Source organism: Choloepus didactylus, chromosome 13 (assembly GCF_015220235.1).
Source record: "Choloepus didactylus isolate mChoDid1 chromosome 13, mChoDid1.pri, whole genome shotgun sequence".
In the NCBI taxonomy this organism is placed as follows: domain Eukaryota; kingdom Metazoa; phylum Chordata; class Mammalia; order Pilosa; family Megalonychidae; genus Choloepus; species Choloepus didactylus.
Window position 1 is genome coordinate 51,085,270 of NC_051319.1, and position 8,098 is coordinate 51,093,367.

Sequence of the window (8,098 nt, forward strand, 5' to 3'; positions counted from 1 at the left end):
AGGTTGCAAATTCTGGTCAGACTCTAAAGTTCATAGTTCTGAGCAGCATTTCTAATTTTCTAATTAGAAGCTATGCTAGTGAGTACTTTGTGTCCACGCTAATGGAGTAAGGTCCATATCACACCTGTGTGTATGGATGTATATGTCTGTTGCTATTTATATATGTGTATATTATATGATATTAACATGTATATTAATATAACTATTTCTGGCTCTAATGAAAGCCTTTCACATCAAGTCTTAGGTTATATTCAGCCTTTCCAAGAACTAACAATATTGTGATTTTGAAGCAGTTTATTGGTGTCCTCAACTGCACAGTATTTCCAAGTAAACTATTTTTCAGAAAAGTATATAGCACCTTTTAGTAAGCACATACTGCTTAAGTAACATGTAGAACTTAACGAAGAATGGAATGAAGCTGCCTCATATCTAGAAAACAAGGGAGAGTCAATAAATCTGTTTTTTTTTTTTTTATCATTACACTTCATGTATTTTAGATCCTGTAGGAAGTAAATAGTGGAGTTACAAATCAAAAATACAGTAGTATTGGTATTTATATTTACCAGGTGATCTTTACTGGAAATCTTTATTTCTTCATGTGGTTTCAGTCGATTGTTTAGTGTCCCTTCCTTTCAGCCTGCACAATTCCCTTTAGCATTTCTTATAGACTGATCTACTGGTGATGAAGTCCCTCAGCTTTTGATTATCCGGGAATGTTTTCCTCTCCCCTCATTTTTAACCTCCACGTGTGTGTGAATTTTCTAAGTCTCTGATGGTTATTGACTTCTAATTGTATTCCATTGTGGTCAGAGAATGTCCTTTGAATAATTTCAATTTTTAAAAAATTTACTGAGGCTTGTTCTATGTCCCAGCATATGGTCTATTCTGGAGAAGGTTCTATGATCACTAGGGAAGAATGTGTAAACTGGTGAATTTATCTGTTTTTTGCTGCTGCTCTCAGGTGCTTCTTCCCTGAAACCAGAGAGTCTTAGAACTTGAAGACATACATTCCCATGTCTTAGGGATCTAACAATTTCATTGGTGTCTTTCAATTGTGATGTCTGACAAAAATGTTGTTTCTTTTTAAAATGTCCAGCTTGAGGAAGTTTTTTACTGCAGTAAATCTAGGGCCTGAAGTGCTGATAGGACCATTCCACTGGCACAGTATGAAAGTCAAGGATGGCAGTGGGTCATGACACATTCCTAATCTCTTTAAGGCAAATTCTGAAGGTTACAGGGTCTTTACAAATGCAAGGCCCGGCCAAAAGTTCTGCTTTAAACCGAAGACCTCTGGTCAGAAAGATCAGAAGGTAAGCATGTTTGGGTCACTGTGGGGATTTTCTAGCAGAGAACTGTCTCTCCCAGGAGATCCCTGGGCCTACCTGATACCCCATTATTCTCCGCTAGGATGACTCGAAGCTTGGACTGCAGGTCCAGGAGACTGCGTGGCATGGCCTGCAGTCTTGTGTGTGAGCTGAGGATGTGCTTATATCCCTGCCCTCCCTAGGGCAGCTGCTTTCAACCTTTTCTTCCACCAGGTGAACCTGTGACCTCAGCAGAGACTAGAAGCAAGACCGGTCTGAAGTTGAGAATTTTGCCCTGGAGGCCACCATAATTCTTAAGACTTTCTTTCTAAGAAGAAATTCATGAATAATCCCAAGTATCAGATAATTTAAAAATAAGCTATAGGTGCCCTTGGAAAGCATTGTATAATTTTTTAAAATAGGTTTTTCTTTCTATTTATATTTTTCCCTCACCTTGATGTTAAATAAGTTGCATTTTCTTGAGTACATACAGGAAGAGCAGAAGGGATACCTGAATAGAGCTAGGCAATATAGAGAAGTTAGTCTGATATTAAAAATGAAACAGATAAGCCATAAAACAAACAATCCCATAGTATGTCAATAATCAAGAAGTTGATTGTCCATATTATACCTGCTGATGTTTTCTACTTCTTACTCTATTTTATCATGAGCATTTTCTGGTCCCATGTCTTCCTGTGTAAACAATGATTAACCTCTCTATGCTCCCATATCTTAAAAAATAGTAGCTTTCCTAATTAGATTGTTACCCATTTCCCGATAACTTTAGTGACTGCAAATTCTAGTGAGAAGTTATTGTTCTACTAAGTTATTAATCCTGGAATTGTATCTGGTTTCAGTTCTGAACCATGTAAAGAGCAGGACCCCATAGTTCTTAGGATAAATGGACAGAAGGCTTGGAGAGTTTTAAAGGATCTTCTTTCTGGCATCTGGGGCTGTTTTCTACGGTAAGTTACTTTTCAGAAAACCAAGTGATGATGGTGTTCAGGCTTTTCTAAATAAATTTCCTAAGGGCCTACATCATGTCAAAGAAAGGACTGAATTTCTCAATAGCCCCCCAAAATAATGAAATATAATACTGGGAATGGAGGCTGAATAAATGACACACACAGGAAGCAGCAGCACCCGTGATAGCATTAGCTGACAGAGACATAATTACTCTCCTCAGCCACAAAACATGCCCAGCACCATGATACTTATGTATCAGGGGAAAGATGCGTGGCCTCTTAACTCATTTCATCAAAGACTGGTCCAATGACAGGTCTCAAGATTTTACAAATGGGTATGAATGTAGAAACTTTTCTCCAAACACCTGTAATTTCATTTTTAAATTGTTAAGTTGCTTACCAATAATTTTAGGACCTACGATCTGAAGAATTCTCTTCACAGTTACTGAGAGAAGCAAGGAGCTCAGACACCCACAGTAAAATTCTCACCAATCTGCCTAATATTTAGAGTTCATTTCTGGTCACACAGTCTCCCGCTGTGGAAGTTCTTCACTTGCTTTACCCTCGCTATTTTCATCTTCATTAGAATAGTTTCTTGAGTCTCGACTAGTCTGGGAATTGTATTTTTTGTGATCTTCGTCAATTTGATGAGTTTATTCTATGGTAGCAATAGTGTTTGTATTTTCAATTATGAAACATCTTTCAGTTTGTTTCTCAGAAATGGAAAGGAGTAGATTCTTCAGTGGCTTTTCAGAGAAATAGTCATCTACACTGGAAAGTGGTTTACATAACGGAAAGAATGCATAATTGATACATTTCAAGAGGCCTTTCACAGCATAAATGACAAATGGGAAGGAAAATAATGCAATGCAAATTCCAATTATAATTCAGGTCATGAAGGTATTTCCTGGTTTTGTTTCTCACACATAATATCACTAAAAACACTGCTTTTATTCCATTTTTCATCCTCAACAAGTGCTCTCACTTTGACACAATATACAGTCAGTGGTTGCAAGTTAGGTAGAGTAAAATCAGTTTTATTCCCTAGGATTTTGCTCTCATCAGTTAGAGTTTTCCCAAAAAACAATTTCGTAAGTTATTGGGTAATACTGGTTCACAGATTTGTTTTCCAACTATTTTGGAGCACTGAGATAGACACACAGGGAACTGTTAATGGATTTCACCTTGATGACTGGAGAAATATGACAGTTTGTATTTCAATATCAAATTTTTTTCTTGTCAGACCAAAGAGGTGTGCTATTTCCCTTAGTTGTTTGTACACGGAGGAAGTAAACTCCTTTTGGGAAAACTTGTTGAGGAAAGACACACTGGTTAGTTTTGACGTTTTTACATTCAGGTATTTGTTTCCATTTATATAAATGGTTCCCAAGATCTTTTTTAAAGAAGCATGTAGCCAGTGAACTTGAAAGGTCACATTTTTATATGAGTTATCCCATTTAAGAGCATTGATTTTTAGCAATTTCTTTTTTTTTCAACTTTATCAAATAAAAAAAAAATTCCAAACAAAACAAAGCAAAGCAATGAGAAAAACAAATATCCTGAAATAACTTCATACCAGTTATACTATTTACTGAGAAATATTCTTCAACTCTTTACTTCTAACTTTAACACTCTCATTTTGGCATAATTCATCTATTTTCACCCCAATTACTACTATGCCCAACAAAATTTTTCTGGAGAATGACCTACCTATTCATCTTAAGAGTTCCCTAAAAGAAACTTGAAATTTTAATTTTCACCTTAAAACTGTTTGATCAGAAAGTATAGGATATCACTACTACAAGTTAAACAAAAAATGGGGTAAAAATAAAAGTGGTATCTATATAATAAACAAATTACCAGATAAGAATTTTAACTATTTCACATTTCTACTTAGCACAAGCAAAATTAAAGAGGTTCCAAGGTATTACAGTGTTTGGCATTTGTACCACAAGCTTTAAATTATAATTTTACTCTGCTCAACAAGTCATCTTGAAGAAAATGGACATGCTTGTAATTACAGAAATTGTTATACCCAGCAGGTGGTATTCTAGTGTGCCAGTTTGAATGTTTTATGTCCCCCAAAACACCATTATCTTAGATGCAATCTTGTGTGGGCAGCCGTATTAGTGTTGACTAAATTGTAATTCTTTGTGTGTTTCCATGGAGATACGACCCACCCAACTGTAGGTGATAACTCTGATTAGATAATTTCCATGGAGGTGTGGCCCTGCCCATTCATCATGGGCCTTGATTAGTTTACTACAGCACTATATAAGCTCAGACAGAAGGAGCAAGCTTGCTACAGCCAAAAGGGACTCTTTGAAGAACGCAAAGGAGCTGAGAGAGGAGCTGCAGCTTACAGAGACGTTTCGGAAATGGCCGTTGAAAGCAGACTTTTGCTCCAGAGAAGCTAAGAGAGGACAAATGCCCCAAGAGCAACTGAGAGTGACGTTTTGAAGAGGAGCTGCAGCTAAGAGAGGACAAAATGCCCCAAGAGCAACATTTTGGAGAACGAAATTTTGAAATGCAATCTGGGAGCAAATGGATGCCAGCCAATGTGCCTTCTGAGCTAACAGGTTTTCCAGATGCCAATGGCCATCCTCCAGTGAAGGTACCCGATTGTTGATGCATTACCTTGGACACTTTATGGCCTTAAGACTGTAACTTTGTCACCAAATAAACCCCCTTTTATAAAAGCCAATCCATTTCTGGTGTTTTGCATTCTGGCAGCGTTAGCAAACTGGAACAACCAGTCAAGACAAGAGAACTCTTCATAAAATTAGGTTAAAAAAATGCATAATGTCTGATAATTATATTACAATATAAAGGCTAAAAATCAGTCAAACTATACAGAAAATAAATATATGATTAATATTTTGCTTTGATGAAACCAGAAATTATTATATTCCAAGAAATAAGCAATAATGACAAAAGATGTGATTAATATACTATGTATTTTTTAAGCCCAAGCATACTTTTCATCTCAAAGAGGACAATTTTGGCTTTTACTTTCTTTGTCTAGAATAGGGCCTGAATTTAAGCTATTATTTGAATACAATTCATAATCTAAAGTCATTTTTTCTGCAATAGGATATTTTTATTTTAGTAGATAGCTACAAAATGGCAGATGACTAAGTCAATGATAAAGATTTTGTAGCATAAAAATGCTAATTTATTCAATAATTGTTATAGATACCAACATACTCCTATATCCAAGCCTAAATGTTACTGCAGTACTGAAGTCATAACTACAATGATCTCCCATATGGTCAGACTTCATTTACTATATAATACTGTCATAAAATCCAAAGAAGAAACCTTAGTGAGTCATTCCAAAGCTGCATAATTTTCTAAATGACTTTCCTCTGGTTTCAGAGCTTGTTCTTTTCTGCAATCCTTTTTTAGTTGTTTGCCTTTTGCAATATTTTCTTGACATTTTTGTTTCTTCTTCTGCTCCTTCTCCCTGGCCTCAATCTTCTTGGCCAATCTCCAGGCCAGTACATGAACAATGGGATTAGGGCCAAAGTCACTGTCTTAAGGAAGCCATACGGGTCCTTTGTGGCCCTTTCCGCAACATACTCAGCCCAAGTCTTTATATCAAACTTTTTTGTAGCGGTCTTAGACAAACTTATGCTTGAGTCATGATCTCTAAATTTGTCCTGAGATTATAAGAGAGCCAATCACAATTTCAGATGACCCTTGGTTGTTGTGCTGCTTTGTATATATTATGTCCCCCAGAAAAAGCCGTATTCTTTAATGCAGTCTTGTGGGGGCAGACGTATTAGTGTTGATTAGGTTGGAACCTATTGATTGAGTATTTCCATGGAAATGTGACTCAATCAACTATGGGCAAGAACTTTGATTGGATAATTTCCATGGAGGTGTGGCCCCTCCCATTCACTGGAGCCCCATAAAAGCTCAGACAGAAGGAGCAAGCTGTTACCTGCAGCTGAGGGACACATTTTGAAGATGGCCATTGAAAGCTGACACTGACATTTTGGCGTACACCATTTTGAAATGCAACCTGGAAGCAAGCAGATGCCAGCCACATGCCTTCTGAGCTAACAGAGGTTTCCGGATGCCAATGGCCATCCTTCAGTGAAGGTACTCTGATGTTGATGCCTTACCTTGAACACTTTATGGCCTTAAGACTGTAACTTTGTCACCAAATAAACCCCCTTTATAAAAGCCAATCCATTTCTGGTGTTTTGCATAAACAGCAGCGTTAGCAAACCAGAACAGTTTAGTTCTACCATATACTTCTGAGAGAAGGTTTAAATTCATCAGACTGGAGGCAGGAAGGCAGAACTGCTTTAACTTTAAAACAATAAGTAGTTTCTGGTGAGAGTTTATAAATCTTATCTCTGTAATAAACATTTCTAGTCCTTTTTTCTATACCTGGAGAATTTTTTCAGTTAACTAAACTGTATGTAAAGCTGGAACTATCTACAGCCTACAAAAGACCTATCTTTTGTTCCAGGAAAGGAGATGTTGATAATTATTGCCTGATCTTCAGCTTCTAAACGTACTTCTGGAGGACCAATCTGAGCTTTTCGAAACGGTATAAATGAGTCAACCTCATACCATGGAGAAGTATTCTTTCCTTTTTCTGCTCTTTTACACAATTTAATTTCTTCATAAACATTTAGCTTAGCATAAGAAAAGTTGCATTTGGTACTAGTAGTATACTGACACCCAGGCAATTTTATTCAATTATCCATCTCAGGTATTTGATAATCTGCTGCAAAATGCATATTCCTAACAGACTCACTGCTTGCATTCCACTTCAGGATGAAGCTGTCATCTATGATAGAGACCTCTACATTGTGAGATTTTAGATTTTTTTCACCTATGGCAGTGAGCAACGCCGACAGCTCCAGGACGACCACCATCAGGGTCGTCCACCAAAAAGAATGAACATCGTCTGCAGGCTGCCACCCCTGTGGCCACATCTTTGGGCCACCATAAGCAGGTGCTGGAAGCCACCCCCTCTCCACTTGCTAGTTTTTATTGGCCAATTATTGTGATTCTTGTTTGCTTGTATATATGAAGTGGAATGATAATTTGAGATGGTTGTGAAAATGCTTTGTATAAAGTTCTTCATACTTAATCTCATTGAATCCTTTTAACCCCTGTTCCTGTTTGCTAGAGCAGCTGTTATGCAAAATACCAGAAATGGATTGGCTTTTATAAAGGGGGTGTTCCAGTTTGCTAATGCTGCTGTTATGCAAAGTACCAAAAATGGATTGGCTTGTATAAAGGGGGTTTGTTTGGTTACAAACTTACAGTCTTAAGGCCGTAAAAGTGTCTGCACTAAGGCATCAGCAATAGGGTATCTTCACAGAAGAATGGCCAATGGCATCTGGGACACCTCTATTGTCTGGGAAGGCACATTACTGGCATCTTCTTCCTTTGCTTCCAGGTTGCATTTCAAAATGGCATTCTCCAAATTGTCTCTCTTAGCTGCAGCACTGAAATCCTTCTGTCTGAGCTCTTATTAGGACTCAGGTAAACTAATCAAGACCCACGCTGTATGGGCAGGGCCACACCTCCATGGAAATATCTAATCAAAGGTATTACCCACAGCTGGGTGGGTCACATCTCCATGGAAACAGCCTAATCCAAAGATTCCAACATAATCAACACTAATACCTCAGCCCCCACAAGATTACATTAAAGAACATGGCGTTTGGGGGGACATCGTATGCCCAAACAGGCACGGGGAGTTTATTTGGTTATAAATTTACAGCCCTAAGGCCATAAAAGTGTCCAATCTAAGGCATCAATACAAGAAGACCCTCACTGAAGAATGGCCAAAAAAGTAAG

At 37.6% G+C, this 8,098-nt stretch overlaps 1 pseudogene; it reads right to left on the reverse strand.

Moving 5' to 3' along the window:
- Nucleotides 1-2,739: 2,739 nt before the first annotated feature.
- On the reverse strand, nucleotides 2,740-7,008 carry LOC119507693 (annotated as a pseudogene).
- Nucleotides 7,009-8,098: the final 1,090 nt, after the last annotated feature.